Below are 25,674 nucleotides of genomic sequence, written 5' to 3' on the forward strand. Positions count from 1 at the left end.
GCTCTTCATTTGTTCTTTTATTGCTCAAGTTTAAATATATTTGGTAAAAGAATTTGAGTCACTCATGATTTATTATTCATGGTGAAAGATGACGTGTTAGGCATTTGACTTTAAAAGAACCTAAACTTGGCCAGAGCATGAGTCAAATCACAAATGTCCAATCATGCATTTATGTGAAACTACTATACTTTGCTCAAATCCATTTAGAAAGAGAGGAAAAAGGAAAACCTGCGGCTCTGAAATTACCTCTTGTGAAAAGTGGTAAGAATAAATCACAGCCTTCTTCACTGTACTGCGCCCCTCCCCAGATAAAAATGAGAAAGTAGGATAATGATTCACTTTTCTCAGTATTTCCCAAAGGCTGATTCTGATTTCTTTTTGCTATTCAACCAATGACTCTAGCAACAATATATGTGACAGGGAATGGAAAATAATGGGTGGCATTCTGTGGAAGAGAAAGATTTGAGATTGTGTGGACTTAGATTTTTGAGTCATTTTGCTGCTAGTGCCCTATAGCAAATACTCATTATTGAAACACTCATTCTTTGGCACTGAAACAAATTGATAATACTTTGTGGAATGGGGCGTTAGTTCAGAATGAAAAGAAGCATTAGTATTCATAGTGGTCCATTTGTGACCCTCCTCTTGTATAAAAACACTATAAATACACATTGCAAAACATCCAAAAAGCACCAGGAAGGTTTACAGAAAATGTCCAACAACTTGAATTCTGGATAATAAAAGAACACCTTATATAATCTGTGTATGAAATTTTATTACTTTAGTTACAGACTTTCGAGCTATTCCAATCACTTCCCAGGTAGCAGGGGTTCATGATACAACCTAAAGATCCTCAATAAGTTTTTGTGGAGAAGGAAGACTTAGAAATATATCTTGTTTATTTTCTTCACTTCTGTGTGAATTTTAAGTCTCTCTTAGATTAGCTAGCAAGTGGGTATGCAACAGCTGCTTCTTCTTAAATATGCTGACATTTTGAAGTATAAAAATGTGCTTCATGACCAAAAATATTCATAAGTCTCTAAAAATTACTGCTGGTGGTTTATTTCCTAATGATTTTATTTAGTTTAACCAACATTTATTGAGAACCATGCCATACACTTTGACTCAGGCAAGAATGAACCATGAAAATGATTTGTTTTGTACTTTTGAAGGCTATGCTCATCCCAAACTAGGCAAAGTCTGAACTATAGAATAGAGAACTTTCTATGACTTTGGTCATATAGATATAGACCTCATAAAGACAGATACTATAGACACAATCTCTAAACATGTGGTGTGCATAGAGGTCTAACTCGTAGATGTAGCCACACAGGACTGGCCACATAGATGTCAGCTGCACAGATGTTGTATGCATAAGCATAGGCCTCATGAATATTGACTAAATAGACCAAGTGAGATTTGCTCCAATGCTGTTTTCCTAAGAGTCATTCCATAGTACTTTGAATACTGCCATTTCTCCTGGTGTGTTGTAATGTTGGATGTATAAATATGGGCCACACAGACTTTGACATAGCTGAGGACTCTGTAGACACTGGTCAAATAGAGGGTTACATAGAGGCAGGTCCCTTAGATCTGGACAATCAAGGTACATTGCATAAGGCCTCACAGAATTGGGTAACATCAGCCAGAGCTGCAAGGATATCAGCTACCTAGATGAATCAGAATCTTCCCTTGATTCTGCACTTATAAAGAGCAGACCCCTAGGACTTTCAATACAGTAAGTTCTCTAACCATCTGTATAGTCCATGCACATGAACCCTCAAAGAGACAGGCCACGTAGACATGTGCTCATAGAGACAGACCACATAGATACTGGCCACATAGATGTACAGAATCTGCAGGACTTCTGTCCCTTCATCTCTGGGACCCTGGGTTTGGTTAAGTTTAACTTCTGGATGAAACCTTTCTTTAGTTGGTGTTAGTATTCAGTTAGGGCTCAAGGCAAGAGGTTCTTCATTCTCCGTGGCCTAGTCAATCTGCAGGGAATAGAGTCTGGTCCCGCTGGGGAAAACTTGATAAGATATTTAGACACAAGGCATCTATCTCACTTGTACTCTTCCCAGTCCTGGAAAATTGTGGACTTTCTCTGATTGACCACTTCTCTGCGTTGGGCACTGTGCTCACTACTAGTGAAATATATGTATTGTATCTTATATCCAAAGATTGCTAAGCTCTAATATGAAAACAGTGGAGAACAGGGGATTTTCTCTGTGAGGAGGATAAGAGAAGGAAATACTACCAGAAAAACATGAGGAAAGTAAACATTCCCTCAAATGGATACTCTTGCATCTCTGTTAGCTTATGATTTAGAAGTTCCATGCAAGTAAAATGGTCCTACAAACATTTAATTGTGAGACAATTTCTGCCCTGCAGTGATTTATGAAATCCTTAATGACCTAAAGAACTGAGTGAACAATCCTTCTGCCTTCAAGTGATTTGAAAGACCGTCTCTATTCTTGCATATGTTAGAAACTGTACAAATCTAACCAAGATGAAAATCAAACTTTTGATATCATTTTTCAAAGTTGCCCAATTTATGTATGGTGTGTTTGAGGCAACTGCTTAAGAGTTGACCCATACACAGAGATAATGGTGATGTGTTGAACTCACTTTGTACTATAGATGACCTATGCAGATTAGAATCTAAGTCTTCAAGATGCAAAAATACTTAATACCAATCCTGTTAAGAATAAAATAAAATATGTTCAATTTTGTATTTCCTTTTGGAGCCAGCACCAATTAGTTTCATAAGAACCTACTGTTTTCTAGGGCACACATTATTTGTTGGGACATTAATGCTGTCTTAGTAATATAACTTTCACCACAAGGATAAATAATCTAAAAGTTCAGCAAGTGCAAACACTACCTCGATTTTTTCAGAGAAGCAGACTAGCACATCAGGTTTCTCAGATAGAGAATGTTTGCAGAAGCTCAGAGAAGGAGGTGGAAATCAGGGTAGGGTAAAAAAGAGAGAAGCAAATGAGAAGCAGAAGGGGAAAAGAGGCAGGGAAAGCAGGAGGAAAAGAATCAGAGGTTCCCAAGATCTTCTGAAACATAGACTAGGGACTCCTTAAATGTAGGCCCTAGCAGGAATGGTCTGATCCTTCACTCGGGTGTCAAGCAGGATTCAATAGTTGGCCAAGAAAAGCTAAGGACTATTTTACAGCTTCATACTGCCTGACATCTTCAAAACAGGCCAGTCGTTGAAAAGGATCACGCTAGTGTGAATTGAGATTTCACAAAGTAAAATCAAGTACACACTAGTGAGGCAATACTGCCAGTCCTTTTTCAAAGAAATAAGTAGAAGGGAAAAGAGACAGAAGATGAGAAGATGAGTAGGATAAGAGTCATTGGTAGCACTGGAAGCACATCCATGTTTAGCCAATACTTTGGGATACTCTGATAACCAAATTGGGCATCACAGTTTCATCTAAAATGAACAGACCTTAAATGCTAATATTTGTGTGTGTGTGTGTCGTACTTCTGGAAGGTGCTAGACTGAAGACTGATCTATCACTATGAATAGAAAATTTCTGACCCCCTAAAGAAAGTTTCATCCTTATTGATCTTTTTCTTATGTCTTTTAACTCTTCTTTCTTTTACTCTTTTCTATGTGCTCCTGTTCCTTTGACCCTCACAGTATCCAAACCTGACAAGACTGAGGTCTTGGGAACTTCCACGAATCACAAATAATCCTGTTATGATCAACTAGTAACCCTGACCCTGAAATATTTGTTAAGCATCATAATTGCCTAAAGGGTTTGACAAATTACAAGTTCTCCATCAGTCTCTTGTTCAGTAGTGATTCAGTTTGCATCTCTAACAAATTCTTAGGGGTTGCTTCTGCTTCTGTGGCTTGTATGAGAATCACAAGCAGCACTTGAAGACCACAATTGGCAGGCCTGCCAATTTCTGGTTTACATTAATTGATCTAAGATTCAAAGGAAACGCACAAACAGAAGAAAGGGAAAATGAAAATCAAGTGACTAGTTTTGCTTGCCTATGAACCAGGTTGTTCCTGGGACATGCGAGTCTGGGTGCTGTAACAGGTCCCAGGCAAAACAAGACAGGCTGGGCACCATAAAAGGGTATTTGAAAAAAATTCTCTCTCCCCTATCCTTCCTTCCCCTCCCATCTCTTCCACTTTGATTCTTGCCTGTCCGCTTATCCCTTACCCTCCACTCTTCCCCTCTCTTCTGTTCTACAAGATACAACATGAACAATTCCCTTTTTTTCCCCCATTGTGGGGCTTGAACTGGGGGCCTGGACACTGTCCCTGAGCTGTTTTGCTTATGGCTAGTGTTCTACCACTTTGAGCCACAGCTCTACTTATGGTTTTTAGTGATGTATTGAAGATAAGAGTCCGACAGGGGGCTGGGAAGTTGGCTCAGTGGTAGAGTGCTTGCCTTCCATGCATGAGGCCCTGTGTTCGATTCCTCAGCACCACATAAGTAGAAAAAGTTGAAAGTGACACTGTGGCTCAAGTGGTAGAGCGTTAGCCTTGAGCTGAAGAGCTGAGGGACAGCACCCAGGCCCAGAGTGCAGGCCTGAATGGCTAGGATTATAGGCGTGAGCCACCAGCACATGGCTAACAGTTCTTGAGATACATGTGATGAAGGAGGAAGAATAGAGACATATTGCAGAAGGAAATAATTATGGGAGCCCAATTGACTTACTATTGTGCAGGTAATCTATGGGTGTTTTGTTTTGTTTTGTTTTGTTTTTATTGTAAGAATAAAATTTCTCTCTCTCAACTAGTCAGGGTGTTTCTATGAGAACTCATTTCTATTGCATTCTCTGAAGTTGAGTAAATTACCCAATTTCTTCTTTCCAAAATTAAGTGGATAGGAAGAAAATCAGCCTGATTGACCTTGGTCTAGCTGAGAAACTGGGGCCACTGTACATACAGTTGGTAAGCACTAAGTCAGAAGACTTTAGTATTGCAAAAGGGAACAAAGAAAGAACAAGAAGGAAATCTATATATTCCAAAGCTGTTTTATTTCACTCATGACTCTTCAGACTTCTTGTGAAGTTATTTTTCCCCAAAGTGGGAAGCAAGAAAATATTTCACAATGTAGGAAGGTAGTTCCCATGTTCCAAAAACTTTTAGAAGGAAGAAAAGTCCTGAATGTGACAGCTGCACATTCATTAGCGAGAAGACCTGCATATTGTCAGTCTTGATTTCAAAACTGGCAAAATGTCAAGGTGTCGGTTTTCAGCTATGGGTTTTGGTAGATATCTGTTTTATATAGCAATACCCTTATGCTTCTAGCCACGTGCTTTTGTTTAGAAATAGAGTATGTTTTATTTCCTTAACTTCTACAATATCCAACCATTCAGAATTATATCACAGGAAGTCATAAAACTTGAGAGATTTTACTAATTGTAATTGAATCAAATTAAGTGAAATCTTGCCTTTGGGTTCAAAGTTAGGATGGGTGGGGAATTTGGAATATGAAAATGGTCATGCAAGCCATTTAGGATACAAACTGATCCTATTAGGCAGGCTGTAAAAATAATAATAATAAAATCACATTGTTAGCTCTTCAATTTGTGTGTGCCACAGAGCTGTCTTGAAGATAAGAAAACAAGCTCTCATAATGAAGGGTACAGGATAAAATATTTAGTAAGGATATAATTTAGGACATTATCCCATCTAGTTTCAGGCATTTTATTGTATGTGCTAGAGTTACTTAGCGGTTTTCATAATACTATTAGTGTTTCAGAGATTAACTATGCAGAAAAACATTTTAATCACTGGGAAAATATCATGATGTAACGGTTACAACTCAAGCACTTGTTACAACTCAAGCTTCTCGATGAAAGGCCTCTTTCCCATTTCAGGGGACAAGAAAGGGAGACAATTCCATTATACAAAGGGCAGGAAATGATTTGCAAAGATGAAGGAAATACAAGGAAAAGAAGGAAGCTGCATGAAAGTTGGCAAAAGGGTTGCTTAATTTTTATTGAAAATTTTCAATAACTGTTGAGGACATTCTTTTAACTGTAAGATGGATTGTCTCAAGTTCCAACAGTCATTTCACTCAGAATAGAATTCTTTTTATTACTCCCTCTGTAGGAAAAGGAGGCAGAGGGAAGTTAATCTTACAATATAACTACTTAATAGAAGTTCTGTCTTCACAATAGTCGTTTGCATATTGTTTTAGTTGGTTAGGTCAAGAATTGTAGGATTTGGGAAGGCATAAAAATTAATAGACAAATGTGAAAATAAACATAGAACAGGAGAAATCAAAATTCGACTATTAAAAGTTTGGCTGCCAAAAATTGACAAAACTACTTTAAAAATAATAGAATTCTGGGGGAAAAAATCCCTTTTCCCTATCAAAGCCAACAAACTGGCTTCTAAAATGGTAGGATTATGTATATATCATATCAACTGATTTTCATGACATTCAGGTTATATAATTTTATTTCCTATCATTCCTATGAGCTATCACCTAGTTCTAGAGATTCTAAATGATAGCAGACTAGTGCTTGAACCATATTTTATATTTTTCCTTTCACTGGTAACTACATTTATTGCGATTTTCTCACCATTTTACCAATACAATAAACTTTTCATCAATCTTTTGAAGACCCTTCTCCCAGTTTGAGGCCTCACTGTACAAAGAGTCTATTTTACTATCTTCCTTTTGCTTCCAAATGAACTTGCTCTTCCTGCTTTGAATAAAAAAAAAAATTATCCTGGTGCTAATGACACATCCCTGTTAGTCTAGGCTACTCAGAAGATTGAGATCTGAAGATCGTGGTTCAAAGCCAACCTACACAGGAAAGTCCAGGGGACACTATCTCCAATTAATGTCCAAGAAGCCAGAGGGGGACTGTGGCTCAAGCAGTAGTGCTAGTCTTGAGCACAAAAACTCAAGGACAGGGCCCAGGCTCTGAGTTCAAGCCCCAAGTCTAGGAGCTTGAAATCAGTCTCTTTTCCTTCCCAATTATGAAGAAAAACACTTTGTTCTTTTTTCCCCACAGGCTTCATTTAAGAGACTGTTATTGGAACAAAAGTTTCTTCAAGTTCTATTATATATTTTGAGTATATTAAGGATTTCTTCATTAGCTTTATGAATCAATGTTTAATCCAGTATTTTCAATGTCAATGTATTTTTAAGGTAGAGTTGTGTTCAGGAAAGGCAGACTGAAAAGTAATTTCAAAGGAAGTTTGTGCTGTCTCTGAAACTGTCAGTACTAGCCATTTCAATGCTGTAGAATGGTAAACACTTTTATAGCCACAGAAAGATGGGAATTTTGTCCCATGGGGAGTGTTAGCATTCCTTGCCCAATCTACCTGCTGGAATCTTTTGTTTCCTGAGTCAAGTCGGAATACCTTTTGAGAGTCCATCAGAGGCAAATAGAAGTTCTGAAAATTCACCATTGAATTAGATAAAATATCCTTTAAAAACATAGCTCTTATTTTTAGAGAAGATACATGACTTCATTTAGCATACACTTGTGTGTATCTGTTTGATTGGTTTGTGAAACAGTTTCACTATGTGGCCCAAGCTGGCCTTGAGCTTGGTGAGCCTTCTGGCTTGGCCTCTCAAGTGTTGAGATTATAAGCATGTGCAACGTCTTCTTGCAACATCTATTTTTAAATGACCAAGATTTTAGAAATTACACTTAACAAAAATCCAATTGTGAGTCTTAAAAGTGAGGCTCTTGAGTGGGTAATTTGTCTTCCTTTAGAGTACTTTTTGAAAAGTTTTTTTTTAATATAAATTTGTATCTCGTACATCATGATTCCTGGAAGTGTTCCTCTCACAGTGGGAAACCCTTACTAGGGCCGTGGGACCAGTTCTGCTCATGGCCTCCTGGGCAGGTTGCTCAGGCTGAGTGTTCTAGAAGTTCAGCACTGGATGTGAAAAGTCAAACCTCTGTGCATTTGGGGAGTGTGAGTGTCAGAGACTAGAGCCAAGTCTTGGCTCTTAGAAAGCTTCTGCCAAGCAATCAAGATCACAGCCAGGCCACAAGCACCAACTCAGAGGGATGAGGAAGAAATCAGAGCCAGAAGGCAAGCTGGGTGAGAAGAAACAGGTTCTCCGGTATTTGAGGACATGGCTTAAAATGTGGCAGGCAGACAATGTGGCGACCTTGTCAAGTTATTTTTAGCTTGGAAACTGAACCTTTTGGACAGCTCAATCATAGTTTTATTGAAGAGAATATTCATGTCAGTACCCACTCTTCTGGGAGAGAATAGGAAAGAAATGAAAGAAGCAATAGGTCTAGAGATTTGGTTGGTTCCTTTCTTACTTCTTTCCCTCCCTCCCTCCCTCCCTTCCTCCCTCCCTCCCTTCCCCTTCCCTTCCTCCCTCCCACTCTCTCTCTCCCTTCTTTCTTTCCTTTCTTCCTTCCTTCCCTCCTTCCTTCCTTCCTTCCTTCCTTCCTTCCTTCCTTCCTTCCTTCCTTCCTTCCTTCCTTCCTTCCTTCCTTCCTCCTTTCCTCTGTCTCTCTCTCTTTCTCTCAGTAGTGGAGTTTGATCTCAGGCCTCTGCACTCACTTAGCTTACTTGTTCAGCTGATATTCTACCACTTGAGCCTCCACCCCATCTTTTGTGCTGATCATTTGGAGATAGAGACTAGAAAAATAATTCTGCCAAAACGAGCCTCAAACCAAAACCATCCAGATCCTAACCTCCAGACTGGCTAGGAATACAGTTGTGAGCCACTGGCATCCAGTTTGAGTTTTGCTTTCTGCTCCTGGACCATGCAGTAGGAAACCATGATGAGGAGCAGTGGAGGATCAAGCTCCTTCCTCCTTTCCCTGCCCCCCCCCCCGCAGCCAATCTGTACTTCCTACCTCATCTAAATAAAACCACACAAAACACTAACACATGCATATAGTTCTGTCTTTGAGATGTCAATTTACATCCAAAAGTCACTCCTTTTTAAGGATACTTCTGGAGAAAGCAAATTAAAAACCTTCTCAACTGGCTGGGAGTAGGAAAAAGGAAGGTGAGCAAGAACTCTGATCCTAGAATAAACTGAAAGTCCACTTCAGGGAAGCCATCTTTTCTCTACTGGAGAATAACACTGTTTAGGGCTTCGTTTAAAAGAATATAGTAATTTTTACTGAAATTAAGACTCCAAATAAGTTTTGCGGGATAATTTAAGGGCACAAATAATTGTAGGTTTTGGAGGACTTCTTGAAGCATGTCTTAATGTTGGGAAATAAAAAGTATTTTTTTTCATGAAGCTTTTACATATATCAGAAGGTATATATTCATTTTTAGCCTTACAGTGTCATCATGCATAGCAATTTGCTTTTATTCAGCAATTCACAATAAAAATCACTGTGACCTGATTTAACCTTCAGGTAATTGAAAGCCAGGCTCATGCTACAGTCTCAGAGCTGGGGAGACAGAGGAAGGGGCCAGAAGATCATGTGTAAGGCCAACCCAGATTTCACAGCAAGTTCCAAGCTATCCTAGGATACTAAATGAAATTCTGTCTCAAACAGACAAATAAACAGCCACACAGTAAAGAAAGAAAATACTTCCAAAGCCAGTCTGACTGACTTGACAATCTGAGTTAATAAAGTTTCCTCAGACTGGATGTTAAGCTAACTTATATAGTATAAACCTGAATAAGGTAGAAATTAACTACTTTATACAGATTAGTCTCAATTGTCTTCTTAAATTACATTTTATAAGGAGAAAATTTTTCTGAGCTTCTCCTCTTAAGGAAAGTTCAACCTATTTGAGTCAGGGAAGTCTATCTCAGTCATCAAGATGGGTTGAGATGATGCACCAATCCATAGAACTTAGATGAAATTTATCCCTTTTAATTTTTGAAGGGTCCACTACCACAGATGCTGTTTCTATTGACCATATGTACTGTGAAGATTTCTGAACTGCTAATGGAAAAAGTGCCACCAGATCTGAGTTTATGAATTGTTTTGTTAGTACTACTAAAACTACTGGGAGGAAAAAACTGGTAGACAACAAGGGAGGGGTGACATTGTCCAGAAGGTAACCTACTCTGTACCAGTCTTATGTAGTTATAGCCGCTCTGTACATTACCTTCATGTAACAAGAAGACTGTTAAAAATAAATAAATAAAATTTTAACATATTGCTGAAACAATATTAATGAACGGCAAACACCAAAGAAGTCTACAATCAGTTGTGCAAGATGTAGGTTAAAAGATACGCTACAAGGGATCAATTAGTCACCACTCAAAAAACAACTATGAGGTGTAACAACTTATCCATTCCAAGGGAAAGGCAAATTAAGCAAGTGTACAAAGAGAAATAGCTGGAGGAATCATATGTCAAATTGTCAGAGCTTACTAAAATGTCACAGCCCTCCAAACAGTATGATGGGAAGTGGCACTGTGGCTAGGGTACAGCACTAGCCTTCAGCAAAAAAGAGACCAGGGACAGTGCCCAGGCCCAGAGTTTAAGCTCCACAACTGGAAAAAGAAACAAATAAATATAAATAAATGAATAAATAAACAGTATGATTTACATCATACTCACAGTTGAATTAGTAGAAATGAATCCATACCTAAATCCACACACCCATGAGTTATTGATTTGTGACAAAGCTGGCACCATTATTCAGTGAGGAAAAACACATGCTAATTTTTTTCACGTGCTAATTTGAATCTACCCTTCAATAGTGATTCTGGGACATGGATATTTGCATGCAGTGAGTGAATTTGGACTTCTGAATCATACTATCTACCACAAAATAAATGGATGCTTGACCCAAATAAAAGAACGAGGAATCTATAACACTTAGTAGGAAAAGAGTAAGGATAAGTATTACTGACTTTAGGTTAGGCAATGGTATCTTAAAAGCAGTAACAAGAGCACATGAAATAAAAGAAACAATAGGTAAGTTGAAGTTGATCAGTATTAATATTTTTTAAAAGAGAAAACAGCACATGGAACAAGAATCTATCTATCTATCTATACACATATATATATATACTATATTGCTTATAAGAACCTAATGTCCTGAATATATAATGAAATGTTACAACTCAACAATAAAAACAATCCCCCTAGCTAAAATTAGATTTAAAAAATTGAATGAACTTCCCAAATGAAATATACAAGTGGATATAAGTACATGAAAAGAAGGTCAGCATTAGACAAGGAGAAATGTCAATGATCGCCACAAGAAAAAGCCATCTCATACCCTCTAGAATGACTATCATAATACAAAAAGCAAAAAGAAATAAAAAAGAGAAAATGACAAGTACTAGCAAGGATGTGGAGAAATTAGAATCCTCATACCTTGCTGGAGGGAAAGAAAGTGATACAGCTATAGAAAAGTGTGGCAGTTCCTAAAAAGGTGAAATAGAGTTTATGGTATAACTAAAAAAATCTGACTTCTATGAAAATATCCATAGTGACTGAAAATAATGTTGCCATGTGCCTCACCCATAAATGTTTTATGGTAGCACTAATCATAATTATGAAAGATGATAAAAACTCACATGTCTGTCAACTGAGGAATGGATAACTACAATATGGTATACTTTAAAATATTATTCAGCCCCATATAAGGAAATAAAATACTGACACACGTTACAATATAAATGAACTGGAAAAGCATCATGCTAAATGAGAAAAACCTAATCAACAAAACACTGCATATTATATAATTATCTTTACAAGAAATTCCCCATTAAGAAAGTCATTGATCAAGACATACTGTGTTTATAAATTGCTTTGTTGAATGATAACTCTTTATACACTACTTGAAGATAATAAAAATATTTTAAAAAATAAAAGAAGAAATTCAAGGCAGACAAAAAGTATATTAGAACCTTTTAGGGGTTGTGGGAGGGGAAAATTAGAAGGTACAGTGTTACATGACAAAAATATTCAGGGGCCGGAAACTGGTGGCTCATGACTATAACCCTAGCTACTCAGAGGGCTGAGATCAGAGGATCAAGGTTGGAAGCCAGCCCAGGCAGGAAACTTCATGAGACTCTTACCTCCAAAAAAACTGCTCAGAAAAAGCTGGAAGGGGTGCTGTGGCCAAAGTGGTAGAGCACTAGCCTTGAGCAAAACCTCAGGGACAGAGCCCAGGCCTAGAGTTCAAGCCCAGTACTGGCCAAAAAATTAAAACAAGTGTTCAGAGACGGATAGTTTTATGATTTCCAACATTAAGCATATATTAAAAGTCCCTTGGTTCTATGCATTAGTATAATAAAAAATAATGGTTTCCCTATTATATGAATTCTTTATCTATAAATCATTTTCTAAAACTAATGTCCTAATCTTGGCCAATAGCTGTGCATGAGCTGGTTCTCAGGTATTCACTGCTTAAGTTTCTCCTTGCCCTCCCTTCCTTTTTGCTCTGTAAGAACCACGTACCAACATTGGTATTGTTGATTTTCTCAAGCACTCCAAGTACATTTATATCATATAGGCACTTAGGTTGCTCCTTCTCTACCAAATTCTTCCCAGAGAACCAGTTGCTTATCCCCTTGATACCCGCAAGCCTGTATCAACATCTCAGAAAAGGTGGCTTCTTACCACGCTGGATAAAATTGTATCTCCCTACTCACGTTTATAAATCCTTGTTGTTTGTGTTTTCTCCTCTCCTGCCTGACTGTCTTATGTTCAGCCATTCTATGTAACATCTGACAGCCTGTTTCATCTGTCTTGCTACCATGGAAGGCAAACTCTATAGGGAGGCAAGAATTTTTATTCTTCTCTTCTCTACTGTTCCATTATTTCTGGAGCAGTTCCTGAAACAAGAGTTTCCTGGAAAACATTTCTTGAATCCATGACAACACAGGAACAGCACAGGAAATTGTTGGGAAGAAAATATATATATATATATATATATATATATATATATATATATATATATATATATATATATATATATATATATATATATATATTTATTTATTTATATAAAACTCTATTGGTGTAAACATCATTTCCATCTCTTGAAACTTTTTGCTTTCTTTGCACACAAGTGTGGTTTACTCAGGTGATTTAAATAGAAAGTCCTGATTATTTCTTCTAGGAGGAAGCATGTTACACAATTTATGGATTCCTTTATGGATCCTAGCTAATGTGATACCCTGAGAAACAGGATGTTTATAATCACTTCAGCTGTAATGCCCCAGAGTTTCTAAAGAGGTGATGAACAAGGTAAGAATAACAAGTCATTTGCTACTAACCTTTCCATTTCCAAAGGCCAATAGCTAGACAGAGTGAATGTGGAAAACTGTTTTCTGCATTTAGGATATTATGCTAGACACTATATGAAGACACCATTGCCAAGCCTTATTTTCTTTTTATTTGTCTAGGTCATAGAGAAAAGAGTGAAACAGCCAGAAAGAAAGCTGCCAAGCCTCTTGAAAAAACAGCAAAACTTCATGCAGCTGAAAAAGAGATTAAGATACAAACTAGAAATTCAGGTTAAAAGACCATGGGAAAATTTGAATTCCAAGCATCAAGCAACTCTGTAAAACCTATGATACATAACTCAAAGTTAGAGTAAAAATTAGTTTTTTCTTCTTCTTAGAAACACAGGCAAAATTATGGAGATTAACTCTTATATTTACTAAGTATCAGGGTTCTCCAAATCTTGATCTCAACCTCAGTAAATTTTAACACATAGTTAGGATTCATTCATTTCATGTTTGTCCAATTTTACTCCTTGTTTTACAGCAACACCATCCTTGAGTAAAAATACATATTTACGTATATATAGCATATATATGTATATATGTATGTATATGTGTATTTTTATGTATGTGTATATATACACACATGCATACATGTATACTTTATACATATATCTGTAATTTTATACATATATGTATGTATACATATATATTTGATATATATGTCAGTTGTGGTTCTTGAACTCAGGGCCTGGGTGCTGTCCCTGACCATTTGTGCTCATGGCTTATGCTCTACCACTTGAGCCACAAAGCCACGTCCAGTTAATTTGGTGATAAGAGTCTCATGGACTTTCCTACCCAGAATGGCTTCAAAACACAAACCTCAGATCTCAGCTTCCAAGGTAACTAGGATTACAGGTGTAAGCCACCAGTGCCTGGTGCTGATACACATATATATTTTTTTCAAGTGAATCTATTATGTAAAAAGCTTACGTATGGAAAGCATCAACCATGGGAACTTCACAAGCAACTTTGTTCAGCTAATACCTGAGGACAAATAGTCTCAAACATAATGGCCAGTAAATTCTTGCAGTCACTTTCAAAAACAATTCAATGTTCCCTCTAAATGTTAAACAGAGTTATCAAATGACCCAATATGCATGCAAAAAATACTTGAATATAAATTTTCAGAGTATATTACTCATTTCCCTACCCCAAGTAGTAAACAACGTAATGTCTATCCATTTATGAATGAAATGAAAAATGGATTGTGGTATATCCATATAATTGAATTCTCTTCAGCCCTGAAAATAAATAAGGCTATGATACTATCCACACCTGAAGGAAATTTATTATACCAAGTAAAGGAAATCAGCCATAAAATATCAGGTGTTACGTGACTGTTTCTGTGAAACTTCCAGGCAGGGGAAATCCACAGATTCTGAGAGTTGATTGGTGGTTATCAAGGACGAGGGAGAAGATGGAGAGCTACTGCTTATGAGTATGGTATTTTTCTTAGGATAGTGATAATGGCACAATTCTGAAAAACAGCCACTCTACACTTTACATAAGTGAGTCCTGTGATGCAGATATTCAAACTCAGTGAAGCTCTTACATTGTAAAAAGCCCAGCGCTATGGAAATTTCTCACCAGTTGTAGCACTTCTGTGTCTTGTTTGCTATTCTAGAGCACCAATGATAACTCCTGTCACCTTGGCTTATGTAACTACGATTCTCATGTTGGTGCACTGGTGGATCTCTGAGATCTTATGAGAGTGCAGATCCCCTGAGCCAGCCCGGCCCTTTCCTTCATTTGCTCTGATGGGAAACTGAACACCGTAGACCAATACACATGAATGCTTGGTAACCAGCACGTGGCTCAAGCTAATAATATCCTGCTGAAGCAGTCACTTTTCTGCTAAAATAAAACCTTGCAGAACAAGATCTGCATTCTCTTCTATGGTATACTGTTCTTGTATTTAAAATCAGCTAAGGCCTCCAATTCAGCTCCTCCACCACACTCCATATTTTATTATTGTCAAACTATCTGCTATCTTTTGGATTGGAAACATCTCCCCCAAAGACGTTTGTGTTAGCGGCTTCATTCCACTGCACGATGTGACTGGGAAGCTGGTGGAGCCATGAGAATATGGCACCGGCTTACAGAAAGTTAGGTCATTGGAGCATGTGCCTAGAAAACCTTTTTCCCTTTTCTTCCCCTTTTGCTCCCTGGTTTCTTTGATATGGACAACTCCCCCCACTATCTGCTCTTCCCATGTTGTTTTGCCTAGCCTCAATTCCAAAAAATACAAGGCCCAATGACCACAGATGGAAACCTCTGAGACCATGTGTCCAAATGATCCTGTCTTTTGATAAGTTTATTATCTGAGATACTAGTTACCATACCAGTAGCATACTACTGGCTGACACACTGTCCAAAATGCCCCAAGAAGAACATTCTATGCTAGCACTCCCGTGTCCATACCTCTGCACAAATGTCATAGTGGATACTCAGTGATTCCTTTTCCATGTGCTTAGAACAGCTTGTCGTAGTCGTTTTTTATTTTTATTTTTTTGGTTAGTCATGGGACTTGAACTCAGGGCCTGGGCACTGTCCTTGAGCATTTTTGCTCAAGGTTGGCACTCTACCACTTTGAACCACTGCTCCACTTCTGGTTTTCTGGTGGTTTATTTGTGATAAGAATATCACGGACTTTCTTGCGCCAGCTGACTTCTGATCTGATCTCAGACTCCTGGATAGCTAGGATTACAAGTGTGACTCACTAGCCACAGGCATTGTCTGCAGTCTTATTTGGGGACCAACCCTATTACCATATTTTTTACGTCAATAATCTTTTCGCCCAGATTTTGAATCTCAAAAATGAAATCTGTCTTTCCCATGATAAATTCTTGAAAAGTACATTCATTATTTGGTATTACGAAGGATTTACTTCACAGTTGCATGTAACTACTTCTGCTTGACATCTTTGTTTTACTGTGCAGAAGAAAGCTGTATAAGTAAATACAAAGTAAGACAAAATGTAACTGCATAAAAATGATTGTTCCTACCCTAATATTAGATTTCATCTAGAATCTTCTGTCATTAAAAAACAAAAGGCCCTCAATATGACTGGGTTTATCTTCATTTCCTGAGATTTGAGCCATAGGGTGATGCTGGATTTGGGCAGGTTTTCACATCTTAGGGTGGAAACCAGTGCGGAGGCTCTCCCCAGCCAGATGATGTAGGTAGAGCCATGGCCACATTTCTGTCAGTTCTTCAGTGTGCTAAACAAGCACTCTTGTGCTCCTAGTTCCATTGATAGTTTTTACACTGGAGTTTCCCATGCACTGAGGCCTAACTTCTATTTCAAGCTCAGATTTTATTCAAATCATGCCACTTTTCTTTTACTTTCCAGTGTGAGAAAGATGATAGTCGAATCTTGTTTTGTGTCTTATGTTCTGGCTTGCGTGAAGGATTGATGTAAATCTGAAATATGGTTTTGGTGTCTAGAGAAGTCTGAAATTCAGATTAAGTTGTTGTGTTTTCTGTGTATAGATACCAGGCCACATGAGGATGTACAGATAAACTTAAAGCAATGGTGGATATTGGACATTTATCATTTAGTGTTGCTTGTGATAAATTATATTTGGTTTAAACATCTAACGACAGGAATTTTGAATTGTGTACATTATTAATGTAGCAAACATAGTAAAGTTTTTAAAATATTATATTGCATGTGTAGTATTAACTCTGTGTAATCTTGTGTAGAAGTTATAAGAAATGGGGTCTTCAATAGAAGCTCAATTGTTTGGTCTTTGGATTGTAACTAAAAAAAATTAAGTTTTCTAACATTTTTCTATATACTACAAAATATTTCAAAGAAAAGAGCAAAAACAAATTTAATTATTAGAACAATTGTAATCTCTAGAATGGATGTTTCTAATTTGACTTATATCCATTACATAAACTATCTAACTTGATTTCTGATAATGTCTATTGAAGTCCCAAAGTTGATGTCTATGACAAAAAAATATTAATTTGATTACTTTCATTGTATCTAGTATTTGTTTAGTAGTATTCACTCTGCTACATACTTTCATGCTCACTTATTCGCCAAGCAAAGCAGAAACTGCTTTTGTTCAGAGACTTGATTTAATTCACATAAAAAAAAAACACAAGCTCTGTACTGCACCACCCAGTCTCCCACGTGTATCTTACTATCTGAAGGGGCTTCAGGGAGGAATGGAAAATTGTCTTTCACCTCCAAAATCACATTGCACTCTCATGTCTTTTCTCATTGGTCTCCACATTTAAAATATGTGATTAACAATATTTAAAGTTCCTCTTTGAAATGAAGCTTTAATTCCAAAGCAGACTGTTTAAGAGAGCAATTTTGGTAAAGATGTTAGAGATTCAAATTATTCATGTTGGGCCAAATGTTAAATACTAACTTAATTGCCTTCAAATTTGCACAGGAACTAATTAGGCCTCTAGCCAGTTGAAATCACCCACTATCAACGTGTAGCCATACATTTCAAATGATCCTGGAAAGGGCGGATGCTCTGTGGAGAGTAAGCATGATAGACAACAGCAAATGTCCGGGAAAGCCAGTGGCTGGTGCAAACCAGGACAGTGACGTCTCTGCTGCCTCCCGCATAAGACTTGTAGCTTCCAAGCATATGAGACCAGTTTAGAACTTTGGGGATAATAATGAAAAGTATATACCTAGCAGTACATAATAAAATAGTAGGGGGCTGGGAAGGTGGCTCAGTGGTAGAGTGCTTGCCTTGCATGCATGAGGCCCTGGGTTCGATTCCTCAGCACCACATAAGCAGAAAAAGCCAGAAGTGGTGCTGTGGCTCCAGTGGTAGAGTTCTAGCCTTGAGCTGAAGAACAGAGGGACACTTCCCAGACCCAGAGTTCAGGCCCCACGACTGAAAAAAATAATAATAATAAGGGGCTGGGAAGGTGGCTCAGTGGTAGAGCGCTTGCCTTGCATGCATGAGGCCCTGGGTTCGATTCCTCAGCACCACATAAGCAAAATAATAATAAAAAAAAAAAAGTAGTAGGAAGCAAGTAGTCATCTACTGAAATGCTGTGTGACTTAACTTTTTATGTTACACATAATATTTTCATGGCTGACATCTAGACAGCCTGTCACATTTACACCATCATAATCTACATCCCAAGAATAGGACATCCAGAGGTCATTACAATGGCTGGGTGGCTGAACATTTGTTCAAATCTAAACACTGTCTTTTCTAATTTTAATTGAACCTCCAAAGATTTGGCACGCAGAATTCCCTGGTGTTTTCAGTTCCCGTGGATGTACTTTTGTGAAGCCAGATTGGTATCTGGCTTCAATAAAACAAATAGAATAAATTAAATTTGTAAGAAAAGATAGCTGGATAGGTAGGCAGGTAAGGCACTAGGCACTGTTTTATGAGTAATATTCACATTACAAAATGCTTAGCATAATGCAAGAAGTAAAATCAAGTGTTAGGAGGCTGAGGATATAATCATAATGCAAATACATGATGAAGTAAGTCATACATTAAAAATAAATTTCAATCGAGAAGCTATGAAGTTCACATTACATATGACTATAACACAATGCACTAAACAAACATACTGAAAATCTAGAGGTCTCTGAAAGAAAAGGGTATTTTATAAAATAGTAGTTAATTTAAAATTCAGACCTGAGAGTTTGAAGAATGTAAGTGAAGCTAAAAGATAATGAATTGTACCACATATAATTTTATTAGCTAAGGTCAGTAAAACTAGTAAACATACATGACTTATATAAGAGGGTTGCTGGGAGAGAGTAAAGGAAGGGGTGACATTGCTCAGGAAGAAATGTCCTCATTACCTGACTTATGAAATGGTAATCTATACATCACCTTAGTGATAATTAAAATTAAAAAAATAAAAAATAAGACAGAAAATAGAAATATTCATAAACAAAAATGATATTACATGCATTACGGAACTACATTTTCTTAAAATGATAATAGCCCATGCATTGCTAAAGGGAATCTGGAATGAAATCTGAGGTCGGTGTGTTCTTTTTGTGTTATAAGGCATTGTTTACATGACTAGCAAACATCCCACTTACTTAGAATGAGGAGGAGGAAGAGGGCAGGAGTGGTTATGCATTAGGCTCCCACCTCAGCCATACAAGGAGCCTCTTTCTACCTCACCTGGAAGTTCAGCTGGTGGAGGTACTGTTAGCTCTTCCACTCACCCAGGCCCCCTCAAGCTGGTGAGCCTTCTCTTGGTGCCCACCCACCCTAAGATGTGAACAGATGCCCAAATTCATGGCCTCCTTATAGCCCAAATCTCAGGAAGTAAAGAGAAGCCAGGCAGACTTAACACCTCTCATTTTCAATGACATTTAATATAGAGGTAGTGTCAATCGTTTTTTGGACAGCTACTTTTTTTTTCCTTCCCAGATTGTCCCCACCCTGCACCATCCTCTCAGAATATCCTCTGTGCCTCCATTTCTTTACAACGAATAAACGTGGCTACCTTATATTCTCATAGATATTAGAGGATGCTATATACATGCAAATCAAACAAAGCAATTAACCCAAGTAAGTTCAGTTGAGGTAAACGCTACACACTATTTGGCTTAACGAAAGGCAACTAAGATTAAAGTAAGCCTTCAACTCGTTTAAATCTCTCCCCTAAGCAAATACTTTGCTGATTGCAGTATTCTCAGGGTATTCGATAAAGCATTGCTTCAACCATAGAAAAGCAGATATTTGTGAAAGTTATTGCCAGAGATTTAATAATAATTCATAATCACTATCTGGAACCTTAATGTAAATTTACATGCACATTTTTGGTGAGCTGTGTAATCTTATATTCCAAAATGGGGAGAAAAGCCTTCTTTTCAATATCTGACAATGGGTCCACTAACTGGAAACAAATAAATCTTACTGGAAACAAATAAATCTTACTGCAAATACATGGACTTTTTATATTATAAACAAACTATAAATATTACTACTAAGGCATGGACTTTTTATATTAAAAATCAAACAAAGGAATTTTCCTATCTTATCTGTTTCTCTTTCTGACTGACTTTCACATACACATAGGTACAGGAACATTCTCTCTCTCTCTTTCTCTCTCTCCCTCTCTCTCTCTCTCTCTCACACACACACACACACACAGAGTACCCAAACTCCCAATTAAGTGTGTTTTATCCTCTGGAACATTAATATTAGCTTCAGAAAAAGTATAGTCAACCCTTCTCCAAACAGAGTAGATCTACATTTGTATTTTTTAAACTATAGCTGCTAGAAGCTGCATCCCAAGCTTAATAAATTTATATTTCATTTTCAAATTATAGTCTCTAAATTCCCTTTGTATAAGACTCACATAGTTATTTGCAGCTTCTGAAAAATGAAATATACATACTCACACACACACACACACACACACACCCCAATTTCTCTTTAATAGAAAGACAACACCAACAGATGTATATAGCAAATTAAAATTTGTCATAGAAATGCAGTGCATGAGAAAATGAACCAGTGCCCATGCTTACCACACATTACACGACCTACTCTCTGGCTTCACAGTGGGATGAGACAGAGAAATACAAGTAAGTTCATGAAGCAGTCATGTGACCTTCTTACCCACCAAGCACTCTGGTCCAAAATAAGAAGCTATAAATTTCTTCCTCATTAAATACTTAGACATCTTCACAGAGAGATTTAATAGACAAGTCCTCTAAACCTTGTGTTTAAAAGTTAACCAGAGCTATCTCTCTCTAGAGTCCTCAAAACACATTTTCTGTCCAATATTTAACCACCTGTAAAACCTAAATTTTAATTTACAGAGAGGCAATTACAACTCATCTCCCAGTGTTTGGTTTGTATGTTCTTGCTTTTCGGTTACATTCTTATGTATTCTGCTAAACGTCCAAGGCCATACATGCCAGTTTTTAGAGATAGTTCTAGTTTCTAATAAGGCATATAAAATATAGTCAATTTGAAGTACATTTCTTCCCCAACTTGGTGAATAATGTGTTGGAATGTTTTCTTCAGAGCTTAGATTGAAAGGAACTTTCTTTCTCATATTTTTTACAAGTTCTCCACCTTTATTCCTGCCTCTTTATCTCCAAGAAGACCACAGCCTCTCGTCACCTAGCGAGAGTAGATATCACAAGGCAAACATTTATAGTCCAGGAAATGCCCAGGAAAAAATGTGTTAATCAGAAGTCTAACATCCAATTGTCACTAGGACAAAAGCCTAAATTTTTGACAATTCTTCCAAGAAGTAATTTGTTCTTCATTTTTGTAGGTACTCCTAACTCATATCTATATGCTTTTCAGTGCATCCCATTTCTTTCCTGTGAGAAATACACCTGTATGAGTATTGCAGCATTGTTGTCATTAATTGCTTTACCACCCATTTTCTTCCCAGAGATGTCAGTGAGATGTGGGTCTGGGAACAGCCACAAATCCCTCAATATTTTTAAGCCTTGCCTGCAGGCTGATGGCAGTCTCTTAAGCTGCCCCTGATTCATTCTCCATCACTCACCAGAATACAGAGGGCTGCTGTGACCACTACAAAAGGATGGTCTTCTCCTGCAGAGATTGATCTCAGCTAGCCAAGATTTTACTTTCATTTCTAATAGCAGAGTTTAGAGTCTTATTTTTCCCCTCAATCGCAACAACCCTGTAAGTCGTATCTTTACACCCTTCTGTACATCACTCTGATCCATCCTAATATAAAAATGCATTATTAATATCTACCTTTAATGTATTCGTTTGCTCAACAGTTTGGGAAACAAACAAAAAGACCTTCATCTGGCTTATATATTGCTTGTTTCTTCCATCTTGCTTACTCCTCCATATACCCACTTTGCTGTAGCTATATTGTATTTGTGCTAATACTAGGACTTGAACGAAGGTTCTAAAACTCTCTCTTGGCTTTTTTCCCCTTAAAGCTATTGCTCTACCACTTGTGTCACACTTTTAAGCATGTTTTGTGTTTGTTGGTTGGCTTACTTTGTTTTTTTGTTTTTTTTTTTTTTGCTGGCTAACTGAAGAGTCTCACAGACTTTTCTGCTGGGCTAGCTTTGAATCTTGATACTCAGATCTCAGCTTTTGGAATAGCTAGGGCTGTGGATGTGAGCCTCCAGCACCTGGCTTCTTATTCCATTATGTAGTTCCACTAAATAAAATGAGGAAGATCTTTGTCCCATTAATGTAGAAAGTTGCTTCAGGGAAGCACTGTGGTTTCACTCAGGTAAATGTCACTCTGAGCTCTTCCATAATCTGCCCTAAGTTTAAATCCACGCTGGCTGTCCGTAGCTGCACTGCACATACCTTGTACACAATGATTTCGCTTTTCTGAGGAGGAGGCTATAAGGACATTACATCTCTCCCTTTTTCAAATCTTTTAATTCAAAGAAAATTTGAGAGGAGGCAGGGTTCTAAGACTGAGGTACTTTTTTCAGCTATAATGATAGATGAAGCATGAACATATGTCAGAAAAAGAATAAAAGAATAGAATTTGGTTCGTGTTTGCTTCTTCTACAGATGCTCATATCTCCTCTCTGTGTCTGTGTCTGTGTCTCTTTCTCTCTCTCCTTCCCTCTTTCTCTCTCCCTCCCCCCTTCTCTCTCTGTCTCTCTCTCTCTCCCTCTGTCCTGGGGTTGGAACTAGCTTTGTGTTTGCTAGGCAGGTGCTCAACCACTTGAGCTATGCTCTCAGACCTGTTCAATTATTTTTTAGATATAGGCTCATACTTTCTTCCTGAGTCAGCCCTGAAACACCATACTTCCACCTTCACCTCCCAGATAGCTAGGATTAGAGACAAGAATAATCCTGACAGACTGGTTCATTAAGATAGTATTCTGCTGTTTTTGCACAGATTAACTTCAAACAAAAATTCTCTCATTTCTGCCTCTAGGCACTTCTGATTACAAGCATGCTCCATAGCACACTTATTTCCTCTTTTAATGACATTGTAGTCAGAGAAGTTTGATTAATTTACAACAGTTTGAAGTATTAATTTCTTTATAGTAGTGTAGTATGGCTACTTAAATACACAAAGAATGAGTCATTTGGAATTGAAGATATCTAAACAGGATGGGTAAGAAGACTTGAAGAGGCAGATGTTAAGTTAAGAATTGTTTTGTGCTCTAGAGGTTTAATGCTGGTTCTAAAACAATCATCCATCCCCTTCAAAGTACTGCACCAAACAGGTGCATTAAGAAAGTGAGAAGATGAAGAATACTAGCTATGAATGCCCCATGTTGAACTTAACGTTGGTAAAATTCAAGTCTTGTTAGATCAATGAAAACACTGTACCTCCACTTTCCTCGCTGCAGGATATTAAGGCACTTAGGCAAATATCTCTTTCAGAGTATAACTTCAGTGCATAATTTGGAAAGGAAATCCATCATCTAGTTCTTTTCTACTTTCTCTGGATTTTTTTGGCATTTTCAAGCATAATGCTTTACCTAAAAACCCTTCAACACACATATTATAAGATTTCAGGAATTAAGGTCATATTCTGAGACTTCTACCTATTAAAAACAATCAAGCTTAAGTAACCAATTTAGGTAGCCTCAGAATAGGTAGCTACTGGGTTCGAGAATTCTCACTAGTATTGTTCTAGAGGATTCTGAAGAGTGACAGTGGGTGTTTTCTGCCACCATTATCCCCACCATTCTGTGAAAATGTCAGGCAGAAAATCGACTAAAGAGGCCCAATATAAAGTTAGAAACTTGCCCAAAACTCTAAAGTATTATTTCTGATGCATTATTCTTAAGCTACAAATACATTTGTCTAAGACTCTGAAGTATTAGTATCAAAAGGAATGACATAAATTGGTGACACATAAGTATATCTTAAAATGGAGGTCAAATTAAGGATGACATGTACTCAAAATGGTTTATATGTTTCATCTTTTTGGGAAAGAGGGGGAAAATGTGGTTCTGCTAGCACTTAGAGGAATTACTTGTTCTCAGGTCACAGATCAGCCAACAACCAGAATCAAAGCCTGAAAACTCTTCCATCAGACACAAGCGCTCTGCAGGGTTGACTATGGAGGGAAGGAAAGTGTGGGACAAGCCAGGTGGCAGTGGATCTTGCCTTTCATCCTAGCTGCTCAGGAAAATTACAGTTGCAAGCTAGCCTACACAGACCAGTCTACAAGTGTCTACTTCCAATTCACCATCTAAAAGCCAGACTTGGGGAATGGTTCAAGTAGTAGAGAGCCAGCCAGGAGCTGAGAGAGTGTTAGTTGAAACCGTGGCATCACAAGATGGATGCAAACTCTGCTTGTGGTACCAGTTTCTCCATGGCTATTTCTATCCCTCAGACATCATGGAACCATACATAGAGCAGAGTTTGAGAAAGTTCACCATCACATTTCAAATCAATGGGGTGACTAGAAACTGACAAAAGACGAGACACACCAGTGCCGTATGCTATTTGATTCTTTCTAATAAAAAGTGAGAACCGTCTATCACCTCTGTAAAATTTAAAGACAATGTGGGATGCATGTTGTTGCTTTCTAATTTGAAAAAGATGAAGGTACATTTTAACTTGCCTGACATATGCATATAACGCACAGAATACCCTTGCCCCAATTCTCCTAGGTTCAGACTTTTCCTTTCTGGATTTTCTTAACCACTAGTTGGTTTGACACGTTCAAACCCATGGAGTACTGGTACTATAAAACTTCTATCCATCAAAATCTCCTAACGCAGCTCTGATATTCTCACTAAAAAATCATGAGAGCAAATAAACAGCTCATTTCTCTTCAAGCAAATTGGCAACTGTGTGTACTTAAGGTGGAAATAGTTCTCTGTTAATTAACCTGTTAGGTGAAATATTCCGATTCTCAAAAACTCCCAGAGGATGAAGTACAGAGAAGCACTTCTTAGCCCTTAAGCTAAACCATCAAAACGGATTATATGAGAATCCTTTTGTCTTATTCAACACAGTCTGTAGCACACAGGATAATGTACTACTTACAATGCTTCAATTGTGACACAGTGGAAAAATGACTTCTTTCCGAGAACATTTTCAGCCTTTGGAATGTCTTTGGTCTCTCAGAAAGTCAAAGGAAATCTACTATTGTTTGCTTGCCTGAGTTTATGCCCATTGTGTTTAAACAGAATAAGCTCATTTTCAAATTTCTTTCCATAGAATGCAAAACACTAGCTGAGCTAAATCATTGTGCTAATCTTAAAGAGAACTTTGGTGATTGCAGCAGAACTGGCTAGTGTTGTTATTATATTAAAACATGTTCACCATAACAGGTCTAAGTGTTTTAAACTTGTCTCATGGTGTTCTCTTCAATGAAGTCTGAAGCTACATAATCACTTACAGCTTTTCTCCCCCCTGTATTTGTTGAGTGTGGCTCTGTCCTTGAGCTTTTCTCCTCAAGGCTAGTGATCTACCACTTGAGTGACAGCTCCACTTCCAGATTTGTGTGGCTAACTGGAGTTAAAAGTCTTAGGGAATTTCCTGCCTGGGTTCGTTTTGAACAGTGATCCTGC

General features: G+C 37.7%; 1 long non-coding RNA gene across 1 annotated transcript; it reads right to left on the reverse strand.

Annotated features, from left to right (window-relative positions):
• Nucleotides 1-4,291: 4,291 nt before the first annotated feature.
• LOC122108218 lies at nucleotides 4,292-25,651 on the reverse strand. The gene is made up of 3 exons (XR_006147496.1): nucleotides 25,576-25,651; nucleotides 19,574-19,583; nucleotides 4,292-4,302 (listed from the first exon to the last, which is right to left on the reverse strand). It is a non-coding gene; the product is annotated as an uncharacterized LOC122108218 (long non-coding RNA).
• Between the last annotated feature and the right edge of the window lie 23 nt (nucleotides 25,652-25,674).

The sequence above is a fragment of the Dipodomys spectabilis genome, unplaced genomic scaffold (genome assembly GCF_019054845.1).
Source record: "Dipodomys spectabilis isolate Male_0828 unplaced genomic scaffold, ASM1905484v1 ptg000054l, whole genome shotgun sequence".
NCBI lineage: Eukaryota > Metazoa > Chordata > Mammalia > Rodentia > Heteromyidae > Dipodomys > Dipodomys spectabilis.